Raw genomic sequence first — 12,500 nt, forward strand, 5'->3', positions numbered from 1 at the left:
ATTTTATTTTTTTTGCACGTGAGACACGTCCAGGGAAGGCTTTTAGAGGACGGCGTTAGCTTTTAGCATGGCTAGGACCAGAGGAGTGGCAGCCTGGCCCGGGGGGACGGGGGGGGGGGGGGGCTAGCGGACTCTGGGGCTTCGCAGACATGTGTGTTGAAATCCTTTATTGTGCAGAGCACCAAAAGGAAAGAAAATGTGCATATGTGTGTGTGTGTGTTGGTCTGTGTGGTCACAATATATCTAGTGAGTTGTGATATTTTAGCCCTGATTTTTGAAGACAATTGTATCTTAAAAAAATTACATTTTTTATGGTTTCTATTGAGTATTCCATGGATCTTAAAATGCAGATAACAAATCAGTTGAAGCATAAACAGGAAATATACTCAGATTGCAGTTATGGGGTATTTCCACATCAGTGGTAATACAGACACAGCTGTGTGGATGTAGTTATTGCCCCCCCCCCACTGCCCCATGCCCCTTTCACAAACTCCCTCCCACAGTCTACAAACTGTATTGTTGATACTTGTATCATGGGGTTGTTCATTAGTGGGCCATTCTTTGATTTACTGGGCACTTTTTATTTATAGTTTATATTTTTATTTGATGCTTGCTGAACTACACCCAAACTTGAGCTCCATCCTCAAGAGTGATCGTTGGCCTCCGCTTAGATGTTAACTGATAGTCTCGCAGCCTGTTTAGTTGAATTATTACACATTATTCTCATATAGTCATACTATAAAACATTGGTGGTATTAAAACTTTTAAGTATTGGGCGTCCGGGTGGCGTAGCGGTCTATTCCGTTGCCTACCAACACGGGGATCGCTGGTTCGAATCCCCGTGTTGCCTCCGGCTTGGTCGGGCGTCCCTACAGACACCATTTGGCCGTGTCTGCGGGTGGGAAGCCGGATGTGGGTATGTGTCCTGGTCGCTGCACTAGCGCCTCCTCTGGTCAGTCGGGGTGCCTGTTGGGGACTGGGGGAATAACGTGATCCTCCCACGTGCTACGTCCCCCTGGTGAAACTCCTCACTGTCAGGGGAAAAGAAGCGGCTGGCGACTCCACGTGTATCGGAGGAGGCGCGTGGTAGTCTGCAGCCCTCCGGCAGAGGGGGGTGGAGCAGCGACCGAGACGGCTCGGAAGAGTGGGGTAATTGGCCAGGTACAATTAAAACCCTAGGTATTTATCAGTTCAGGATCGATACAAGAAAATACAAGAGGGAGGGGGGGATTTGCATATCCATCATTTCTATATGTATCATATACATCCTTGTGATGGTATTTTTTCTATGAGGTAAGGATCTCTACCTCAGGGGAGGGAAAATGTGGTGTATGAAATGTAAAACTTAGCTCGCTTCCACCGTAATGCCCCCGCAGTCAAGCTCCGGGCGAGTATTCCTCTCGCAGCATTTTCTTCCATCACAACTCACTGCCCCGGGGAGCCAGAAGTCACCCAAATACAATCATGTTGTGTTAAACATCCTCTCACTCTCCTCTAGTGCGGCTGGGGCTGATGAAGGGTTCCTTCGCTTTGCGAAATTTACGAGCAGATAAATATTGTACTGCCTTGATGCGTTGGTGCTGTACGGTGTCCAGATTGGATTTGTGGTATAAATAATGGCTCTTCTAGCAAGTCAATACACAGATAAATCAAGGTGGATATATTGAACAAGGAAGGGGATGAGGATCGGGGCGAGAGAGTGATCGGCAATTTTTGTGGCAGGGAATAATACGTTTATCCAGGATTATCTGAAATGAATGCAAAGTTGGAAAAGCGGGTCCCGTCTCTGCTCGGTGTTTTTTGCTGGGTTTGCTCGGAGGACATCGAACAGCACGGTTCAGACATGGGTATAAAGTAAAGGATGCTCTGGGGAGACTAGCTGAATGCTAAGGTGCTAGCCAACTGGTTGGTTGGGTCCGCTTTTCCTCAGATCCGCCGACAGGTTATAGTTCTTTGGGGGTTTTCTCCCCCCGCCCCTTCTCCCCAATTGTATCCAGCCAATTACCCCACTCTTCCGAGCCGTCCCGGTGATTGCTCCACCCCCTCTGCCGATCGGGGCAGGGCTGCAGACTACCACGTGCCTCCTCCGATACACGTGGAGTCGCCAGCCGCTTCTTTTCACCTGACAGTGAGGAGTTTCGCCGGGGGGACGTAGCGCGTGGGAGGATCACGCCAGTTCCCCCTCCCCGCCTGAACAGGCGCCCCGACCGACAACAGGAGGCGCTAGTGCAGCGACCAGGACGCACACCCACATCCGGCTTCCCACCCGCAGACACGGCCAAGCGCCGTAGGGATGCCCGACCGAGCCGGAGGTAACACGGGGATTCGATCCGACGATCCCCGTGGTGGTAGGCAGCGGAATAGACCGCCACGCCACCCGCACACCCCTGGTTGTAGTTTTGAGATAACGAGAAGTCCCCGTGGATTTGTAAGTTATATTGTAGCGAATTCGGGGGGCAGTCTGTCGCCTAAAGGGTCCGACCCGTTAGTCAAGGACCAGCGTGTCTACTTATCCTTGCACGTTACAATATTAATTTCTCGGTGTCTTGGAAAAATAACTGTCTTTCTCCGTGTCACGGAAGCCGTGCGAGGCTGTGGCCAGCGCCTCAGCAGCCCACGATAGCTTGTCTCGTGACGTCATTTCTCTGCGACGAGCGTGGCTATCGGGGAAAACAGGCGGTAAAAGACGAAACCGGCGATTTCTCCCCATTAACACTAAAATGTGATGACAGGGTGGCGATTCTGTTGGACAGGTGATCAGTGTTACAGCAAAACAGTGGTCTGATGTTGCAGGAGGCGGTGAGAAACAGAACTGCTCTGACTGCAAAGCAGGTGGAGAAGCCATTGTTGCTCAGTGGTTGTCATGACGTCACGACTTCCTTTTCTACAATTCGTCACGGTACGCCTTAAAGGCTCCGACACGCGGGTGCTCACATTTGTCGAGCTTGATGTTCTTTTTGTAGTGGCTGGTGCCGAGCAAACAGAAACTCAAATTCCGCATCCGGGTGGCGTAGCGGTCTATTTCGTTGCCTACCAACACAGGGATCGGCGGTTCGAATCCCCGTGTTACCTCCGGCTTGGTCGGGCGTCCCTACAGACACATTGGCCGTGTCTGTGAGTGGGAGGCCAGATGTGGATATGTCCTGGTCACTGACTGCACTAGCGCCCCCTCTGGTTGGTCGGGGTGCCTGTTCAAGTGAGGGAACTGGGGGGAATAGCGTGATCCTCCCACGTGCTACGTCCCCCCGGTGAAACTCCTCACAGTCAGGTGAAAAGAAGCGGCTGGCGACTCCACATGTATCAAGAGGGCATGTTGCTCCACCCCCTCCCCGGATCGGCAGAGGGGGTGGAGCAGTGACCAGAACGGCTCAGAAGAGTGGGGTAATTGGCCAGATACAATTGGGGAGAGGAACACAAAAAGGGGGGGGGTCCAAAAAAGAAAAAAAATTCCAACATTCATTCATAAATAAAACAGGCCTTTACAAACAAAATTAAATTGAAATAAGCAAAACTCAAATAAAAGATTCTAGTCTCTAGCAACTCCTTTATTTACATTTGTTTCTTTTATATTCTCCTAGTTTCTTTTCTGTGGCTGCTTGCGGTTGAGAACTATTACTCGGTGGGGTCTTCCGGCTGCAGCCTGCACCTGATTCTACTAACTGGCCGGGGCGACACAAACCATTTGCTCCCAACCTTTCACCTATATAGATGGCATTACTTTCTGAAAAACAAAACCAAACGAGCTCTAACAGCGGTAAACAATTCACACCCTAGTAACAATTGCATGCACAGACCCGGCTAACAAAGGCTATCTAATGTACTACGACCTTCATCAACCTATATATGGCAGCGCTGTTATACAGTAATGCTGACGGCCTGCCTGACAGAAGCAGGGCCACATCAGCATCACGTTTCCATCTGGGGTCCAGCTGCGGTTGTCAACATGTGCGTGATTGCTGCTGCGCCGGTGTTTGTGCAAACCTGCCAAAAAAACTCCAGCAGTGGTGTACAGAGACTGGAGAGGGTCTGTAAGCATGGTAAAGATACGCGTTAGTCGTTTGTGACCTGACTACATGGTCTAGAGAGCTCAAATGACAGTTCATTAAGGGAGAAAACCCCCGGATTTCAGCTTTAAATCTGTGATCTGAGGCCTGGTCTTTTCTTTGGCCTCTGTTGCGTGAGTCAAGGAGGAGTGGCCGGAGGTCAGCAATGAATGATTACGATGGAAGTTTCAAGAAAGGGGGAAATGATGATTTGATGACGTAGCGATATACGAACCTTTTGGAGAGACCGAGTGAAAGAGAGGAGAGCGAAGAGTGATAAAGACAGTGACTCATTAAAAAATGGGATCCTCCCCCCCACCCCTCACGCGCTACGTCCCCCTGGTGAAACTCCTCACTGTCCGGTGAAAAGAAGCGGCTGGCGACTCCACATGTGTCGGAGGAGGCATGTGGTAGTCTGCAGCCCTCCCCAGATCGGCAGAGGGGGGTGGAGGAGTGGATGGCTCGGAAGAGTGAGGTAATTGGCCAGACACAATTGGGGAGAAAATAGAGGGGAAATCCATATATCTATATCTATATATATATCTATATCCATCCATCCATTAACCAGACCACTTATCCTGCTCTCAGGGTCGCGGGGATGCTGGAGCCTCTATATATATATATATATATATATATATATATATATATATAGCTTGTAAAATGACATTGTGAAACGTGTATTTGTTTCAAATGAAGACACACCTCAGCACCGTCAAATCAGAATATATTACATGGGTCAATATTATCTTTACCCCACCCATCAATACACGTTTTCGGTGACACCAGGCTGCTCTGCGAGTCCAGTGCTGAAACCTTGGGCTAATGATGTCGATGCAGCTGTCTGGTCCTAATGAAAGCGTCTAAATGATAGCGTGGCCTGAGGCACTGGCAGGCCTTTAATCCGTCCTGATCAGGCATTAGGACCTCCTAATAAGGGAATAAATCTGCCCTAGTTGCCAAAGGCCTAATCAATAGCCTGCAGAGCCGGCTAGCCCGAGAACACGGAGACGTGATGAGAGGTCCAGACAGGGACAAGAACTCAAAACCACACCAGGGTCCCTGACAGCAGAATGAACGGCACAGAATGTTTGTTTTTGTAATCACACCGGACTTGGCTGCAGTACTTTTTTGTACATTGGCCAGTTACAGCAGGAGAAATTCAAGTTGCATAAGATATTTGGGATTCCAGAAACGTGGCAGTGAGAAAGGAAAGTCCCCCGAGGAAAGACTGACTTTGAGATGTTGCTTTAAGGTGAGACGGTAGTCCTTGTGGACTCAGCCGCCTCTAACGTCAGAGGGAGCTCACTGCAGTCCGTGAACACAAGGTTCAGCCAAGCAAGAATTAGAGATGTGTTCCCCCCCCCCCCCCCCCCGCTGTCAAGAATCAGGTGGGGGCGGGGGAGTTAGCATTTTTTGGAGGATAAAAACATCTACAGGAAAAAAAAGAACATTCTTTTTGATGACGCAGAAACGTAGATGGGACACGAAACTGGTTTCTTATATAATGTACAGCATGGCCGTGAAGACAAGGAACTGTTTTATAAGGTTCCTCCAGTTTCTGACGTTATTGGTTTTATATGTGAAATATCTCTGCCCAAATGTACTAGAAAAAGATGAATATTTTAGAGTTCATTTTTTTTCTGACTGTGGTCCTCTCTTCCGTTTTAGACTTGTTGCCCTGTCTCAGGAAGGGAGTCTGACATAGACTCTCTTTGTGGTAACTGGCTAGGTGAAATGTCTTTATGCATGCTCATTAATCCATGCAAGAAAATCACAGAAAGTTGAATCAGTTCATCTGGACACAATGTTTATTGAGAGAGAGAGAGAGAGCGGTTTCGTCACTCGTCTAAGTGACCTCTGCAGTCTCAGCTGACTGCAGGTATCCCCACCCTTATAAACAACACAGTGGCATAACAACCGAAACCAAGGATCGGTTTAATATGCAAATTGCTGTGAGTTTCAATGGCTATGTGTACTATTCAAAGAGGATTTGGGAATGGTTGCGATCACAGCATTGTAAGATGGCAACAGACGTACTAAGAGAGAAAGGAAGCCACTTTTTCACGACAATGAAATCTGTTCTCTGCATTTAACCAATCCTATTGTATAGGAGCAGTGGGCAGCTGCAGCTCCTGGGGGACCAACTCCAATTCTTCTTTCCATTGCCTTGGTCAGGGGCACAGGAAGGAGTATTAACCCTAACATGCATGACTTTTTGATGGGGGGAGGAAACCGGAGCACCCGGAGGAAACCCACGCAGACACGGGGAGAACATGCAAACTCCACACAGAAAAGACCTGCGGCGGCATGGGGCTCGAACCCAGGACCTTCTTTGCTGTGAGGCAACAGTGCTAACCGCTGGGCCACCATGCCACCCTAGAGTACATCTGTCCCCATCTTATATAGTGTATCCTGTTAAGTGCCAGGAGGTTTGCCGTGACTTGTACATCGCTGGCCAAGAGGATGGAGGTGGCCAGGATGCCACAGTCCACACCCATGTATAGGCCAGGGGCCACTCTTTCAAGGCTGAGGAAGTGCACATCCTTGATAGGGAGAAACGCTGGTTTGAACTTGGAGTCAAAGAAGCCATCTATGTGAAGAGGGAACGAACATCCCTGAACCGAGGGGGGGGGGGGCTAAGAGTACATCTGTCGCCATCTTACATTGCTGTGATTGCAACTATTGTGAATAGTACACATGGCCATTGAAACTCTAGTTAATGCTCACGGCAAACTGCATATGAAACCGATCGTTTTTGGTCGTTATACCGCTGTGTTGCTTATAAGGGTGGGGATACCTGCAGTCAGTTGAGACTGAAGAGGTCCCTTAGATGAGGGATGAAACCGTTCTCTCCCAATAACCGCTGTATCCAGATGAACTGAATCAACTTTCTGTGGCTACACAGTAGTGGTGTACATAATACGTAGCCAATTATGGGAAAGTGGAGAAACTCATCTAAATTATTAGGTTTATGTATCATGGAAGATATATCACTTTAATTGTTAGGTGTTCAAAAATGTGAGCAGTGGCGGTTCTAGGAATTTTTAACTGGGATGTCCAAGGGATGTATAGAAGTGGCCACGATGTGTTGTTAATGTGCACACGCATTGTGCAGGGTTTTTTATATGCGTTGATATTCTACTCATGGTAGGCTAAAACGGGGATGGCAGTCTTATCCAGGAAGGGCCAGTGTGGGTGAAGGTTTTTGTTCCAGCCAATCAGTTGCACACATGATCCCACTAACCAACCAATAGAGTCTTTGCTGAGGGACTTGATTAGGAGACATAGATGTGTAATTGCTTGGTTGGAACAAAAACCCACACTGGCCCTTTCTAGATAAGATTGCCCGCCCCTGGGCAAAAACACAAGTTAATAGGCTACATGCATACACATAACTGTTGATGGTCAGTCTCCTATTTTGCGGAAACTTTGTAGTCAAGTAGGCTACTTCTGCTGGCAGTCCATCGAGTCCGATGATGACATCCCTCCTCGTTAACGGTCTGTTCTTTGATGACCGTAGAGTCCAATTCTTTACCCACAAGTTTTGTTGCACGTTGAGCATATGAAGTCTGGGTTAGTGGGGGCAGGCATAGTTGTGTGTCTCCTTAGTCTTTTCTGTTGTTTTTTCACATTCCTCTCCACTTCCAGTTGTTTTGTACCTCTGTAGCAGATCTCCCACCAGTTGGAACAGTTGATGGCAACTTGCTCCAGTCTCAAGGGGTCGATACAAAATTTTGTCAGTGATGTTTTTAGCTGGTCTTTTCCCCTGTTGAGGTCTTTGTTGGATCGCACTTTGTCTGGAACCTCCACCTTGGTCTATCCGCCTTGGGTGACCCTACCAGGAGCCAAGCTCCGGATGGCATAGCTCTTGGGATCATTGGTACAAGCAAGCAAGGTGGTGATCCAGGAGAAGACACGTTTACAGCCCATGTACAATGACATGGATAACTATTAGCTGTCCAGTGCCATTCTGGACATAATGCAAAAATCAACCGAATCAGTAGTGTCTACCTGAAAATTGTCACACTCTTTCATAACTTTTTCATAATCGAACTGTGTGTGAGCTGCATTTAGCACTCCCATGAGGAGTGACAACCTTGTATTTAGCTGTTGTGCGAACATAGTCTGTGTCCTTGTTTACTATTGCCTCAATTTTATTTTTCCCATTGTTTTTTTTCCCCCTGCCCTTTTTCTCCCCAATTGTATCCGGCCAATTACCCCATTTTTCCGAGCTGTCCCGGTCACTGCTCCACCCCCCTCTGCCAATCCGGGAAGGGCTGCAGACTACCACATGCCTCTTCCGATACATGTGAGGTCGCCAGCTGCTTCTTTTCACCTGACAGTGAGGAGTTTCGCCAGGAGGACGTAGCATGTGGGAGGATCACGCTATTCCCCCCAGTTCGCCCTGCCCCCCGAACAAGCGCCCTGACTGACCAGGGGAGGTGCCAGTGCAGCAACCAGGACACATACCCACAATCAGCTTCCCACCTGCAGACATGGCCAATTGTGTCTGTAGGGATGCGCGACCAAGCCAGAGGATTCGAACCGGAGATCCCTATGTCGGTAGGCAACAAAATAGACCACAATGCTACCTGGACGCCCCTTTCCCATCGTCCTTTAGCTGAGGCCAAGTACTAATCTAATCTGTTGGACACTGAATGTTCGTTGTCATAGTATGTGCCCTATGAATACATATTGGTCTGTTTGTTTTTTGTTTTGTTGTTTTCGTGTGTGTCTGTCGGATTGAAGGGTTCATTGGTTTTCTGCTGTGCAGTGTTTCATAGTGTCGTGATGCTCTCCGGTCAACCTTCACCGCCTCATGGCCCACGACAGCCACCCATCCGTGTTTTTAACCAAGGCCTTGCTTGGCCTTTTACAGCCCCGGCAAACGCTATGGCAACCGCAATCAAATGCCTCCGGGTTAACTCTGTGAGAACTATAATCCAACTGACATCTCCAGGGAAACAAGGCCAGGGCAGTTGTTTCTATATATTTATTTCCTCCCCGAAGCCGCGGATGCCGCCTGTAAGCGGTTGGGGGCGAGAGTCAGTGCTCGTGTCGGCTTCAAAGTTCTTATTTCCTTTCATGTGCCTCACAGGCAACAGGGCCGACACAATAGGTGGCTTCAAAGTAGTTGTGCAGAACAGGGTCACTTTAGCTTGTGTCGGTGCATGACAGCATGAATAAATGCTGCCCTTTAACGTCTGCCAAAAAAAAGCTGCCGTCCGGTCATGTACGTCCGAGAGTCTTGCCCTTTCTTGGGTCTACAGGTGTGCTTGGTATGAGCTGCACTCATTCCCGGTGTGTGTCTGTGTATGTGTTTGTGTGCACTCACGTGGTTGACGGACCCGAAGGCTGTGCTCACAAACATCGCGAGAATGAAGTCTTATGGCGTCATTTGTAATGGGCAGCATCCCCTCCTGTTACTTACCCCCCCCCCCCCCCCCCACCGTTTTTCTCCCCAATTGTACTTGGCCAATTACTCCGTTTTTCCGAGCCGTCCCGGTCGCTGCTCCACCCCCTCTGCAGACTACCACATGCCTCCTCCCATACACGTGGAGTCGCCAGCTGCTTCTTTTCACCTGACAGTGAGGAGTTTCACCAGGGGGGCGTAGCGCGTGTGTGTGTGGGGGGGTCCACGTTATTCCCCCCAGTTGCCCCCCCCTCCGAACAGGCGCCCCGACCGACCAGAGGAGGCGCTAGTGCAGCGACCAGGACACACACCCACATCTGGCTTCCCACCTGCAGTCATGGCGTCCAAGTGATGTCACAGCATCGCTGTGGCTATGGACGCGTCACAGGAAGTCAGACATGCGGAGCATGTCAGACAGCACCGCATGGCTTTGTTTACAACACCAACTCACGTATATGCTGCCATATATCCGATCATATCAAATTACGCAAAAAAACGAAAGAAAATTACAACAAACTGCTTACTTGTAATGTGGTCTAGTGCATCCGATGTGTGACTTCCGTTTGCCGCGAAGCTTCCGCTTCCGCTTTCGGGAAGAGCTAAAAATAGCTCATGGCCGCTGCCCCAATCCCCGCGTTGGTACAGGCAACGGAATAGGCCGCTGCGCTACCCGGACGCCCCGTGATTGTGAGGGATTTCTGAGTTCCTTTCACTTTCATAACGTAGCTGTCTCCTCACTGAGGCACCCCCCCCCCGCTATGATTAAAATCATTCCGACTGAAGATTTCGGGTCAACTGTTTACGTGGCATGTGATCTAATAAGGTCTGGTGTTTACTGCGTGACGTGCCCTGTGTGACACTTTCCGTGGACTTGTTTGAATGCGTGACCAAGGACTTGTTCGTTGCGTATTGCAGTTGTTTGGCCACTTGGTGGGGTGGTGGGGATCAGCCAATCAGCGCCCTTGTTGTTGGATCGGATGACAAAGGAAACTTGTGAGGGGGGGGGGGTGGTACAACAGGCTATCAGGTTGCCGCGAGGAGTTGGAGAATTCGAGAAAGACTTTACAAATATTCTGTAACGTGCATGGATAAGAAGACACGCTGGCCGCTGGCTGGCGGGTCTGACCCTTTAGTCGAGCGGTTAGCGATGTCTCCTGCGGTGCGGGCGATACGGGTTCGCGTCCCGGCCGCGGCAGTTCCTGTGGTTGCCTTGTCCCCCGAATTCGCTAGAATTCTTTCAAGCCGGTGATGCAGCTCTTCCCATTCTAAAGTGTGCGTGCGTGCAGCAAATCAACCACACACACACACACACTAGTTGTTATCAATAAACATCTCTTAAGATAACGTCCTTGCATTCTTGCCACCACAGTGGTCACGTATTCCCAACCAGATGCTAGTTACAGTCTGAGCTAGCAAACTTTCATTACAGAATAGGTCGATTTTCCTACAGAGGGGTATTCCAAGGAAACGAAACAAAATTCCAGGCTTGTTTTGATAAGTCTCGCTAATTTAAGTGACAGTTCTGTTACAGTACTGTTTAGTTTACAGGATTCCCTGCTCAGTAACCAAGATCATCTATACCGCTGAAATACCCTGCTCCATAGCAGGCTGACTGTCAAGCTAGACATTGACCCGACCCTTCAGGAACCCATAGATGGAGGGACTGTGGGACCTTTACAAAAGTACTTCCATCCCATCCATTATCTGAACCGCTTATCCTGCTCTCAGGGTCGCGGGGATGCTGGAGCCTATCCCAGCAGTTACTGGGCGGCAGGCGGGGAGACACCCTGGACAGGCCGCCAGGCCACCACACAGGGCCCACACAAACACACACATTCATACCTAGGGGCAATTTAGTACGGCCGATTCACCTGACCTACATGTCTTTGGACTGTGGGAGGAAACTGGAGCACCCGGAGGAAACCCACGCAGACACGGGGAGAACATGCAAACTCCACACAGAGGATGACCCGGGACGACCCCCCAAGGTTGGACTACCCCGGGAATCGAACCCAGCACCTTCTTGCTGTGAGGTGACCGCGCTAACCACTGCACCACCGTGCCGCCCCAAGTCAAGTCAAGACAAGTCTGCTTTTGTTATTATTTAGTATTTCCTTATATATAGTTTAAGGTGACAGAGCATGCGTCCAGAAACTCCTGCAGGGACTTCACCACGAGTGGCCGTGGGAAGTTTGTGACAGCGTCCACATTCGATGGGAAGGGGACCGCCCCATCTTTGTCCGAGGAAGTCGATGGTGTTCAGTCCAAACTGGTGCTTGGCCGGATTGACAGTAGCTCCAGATGTTGTTTGATTTTCTAGTTTTCTAGTTGGTTTCTAGAACGAGCACTCTCGCTCCCCTCCATGGTGACTGTTGTCCAGAGTAGGTACCCTGAGCGTTTCCCCAAAGATAAACCAAAACGGCGGGGGCGAGGTTTGATACCTGTAGCCCGTCCCAACATTTTCCCCAGATTCTGGCATCTCAGATGGGGCCTAAACTTCTAAATCTAAACTTTTTGAACTACTGAACTTTAGCATAATGACACCTCCCGTGATACTGTATGGTAATTGCAGTGATGGTTGCAACTCCCAAATAGCAGAGATCCATTCGGAATGAAAAAGAGTAACAAGAGCTGTCACACCACCAACGTTGAAACCGCTGAGAGGGGGGGAGGGGGAGGGGGGGAGCAAAGCTGGACCTGTGTCTCGGGTCTTTGGCGAACCTGTTTTGCCAGATCTGCCACATCAACTGTACTTCTGCAAAGTTGAAGCATGTTGCCCTCTTCCGCGTTTGCCTGCTATGGTGAAGATGATAAAAACGTTGTACCGCGGCCGTCGAAATGAGCATCTACAAAGCTTTGATCACATGTATATATAAATCTATTTACCTACTGTTACAAATACTATGAAAAGTATCCAAAAAAGGCTTACTTTCATGTAAAGCTTCGCGATTGTATCAATAATTCGAATTCGGAGATACATACTCTCATGAACCGTACCCTGCCCCCCTCCCCCCTCCCCCCTCCTTACCCTATGAAACCACAGG

General features: G+C 49.3%; 1 protein-coding gene across 1 annotated transcript in view; it reads left to right on the plus strand.

The window, feature by feature from the left end:
- Window positions 1–12,500, plus strand: part of cacna1bb (calcium channel, voltage-dependent, N type, alpha 1B subunit, b) — a 277,440-nt gene that overhangs the window by 10,247 nt on the left and 254,693 nt on the right. The gene's annotated exons all lie outside the window — the stretch shown is intronic.

Source organism: Lampris incognitus, chromosome 12 (assembly GCF_029633865.1).
Source record: "Lampris incognitus isolate fLamInc1 chromosome 12, fLamInc1.hap2, whole genome shotgun sequence".
NCBI lineage: Eukaryota > Metazoa > Chordata > Actinopteri > Lampriformes > Lampridae > Lampris > Lampris incognitus.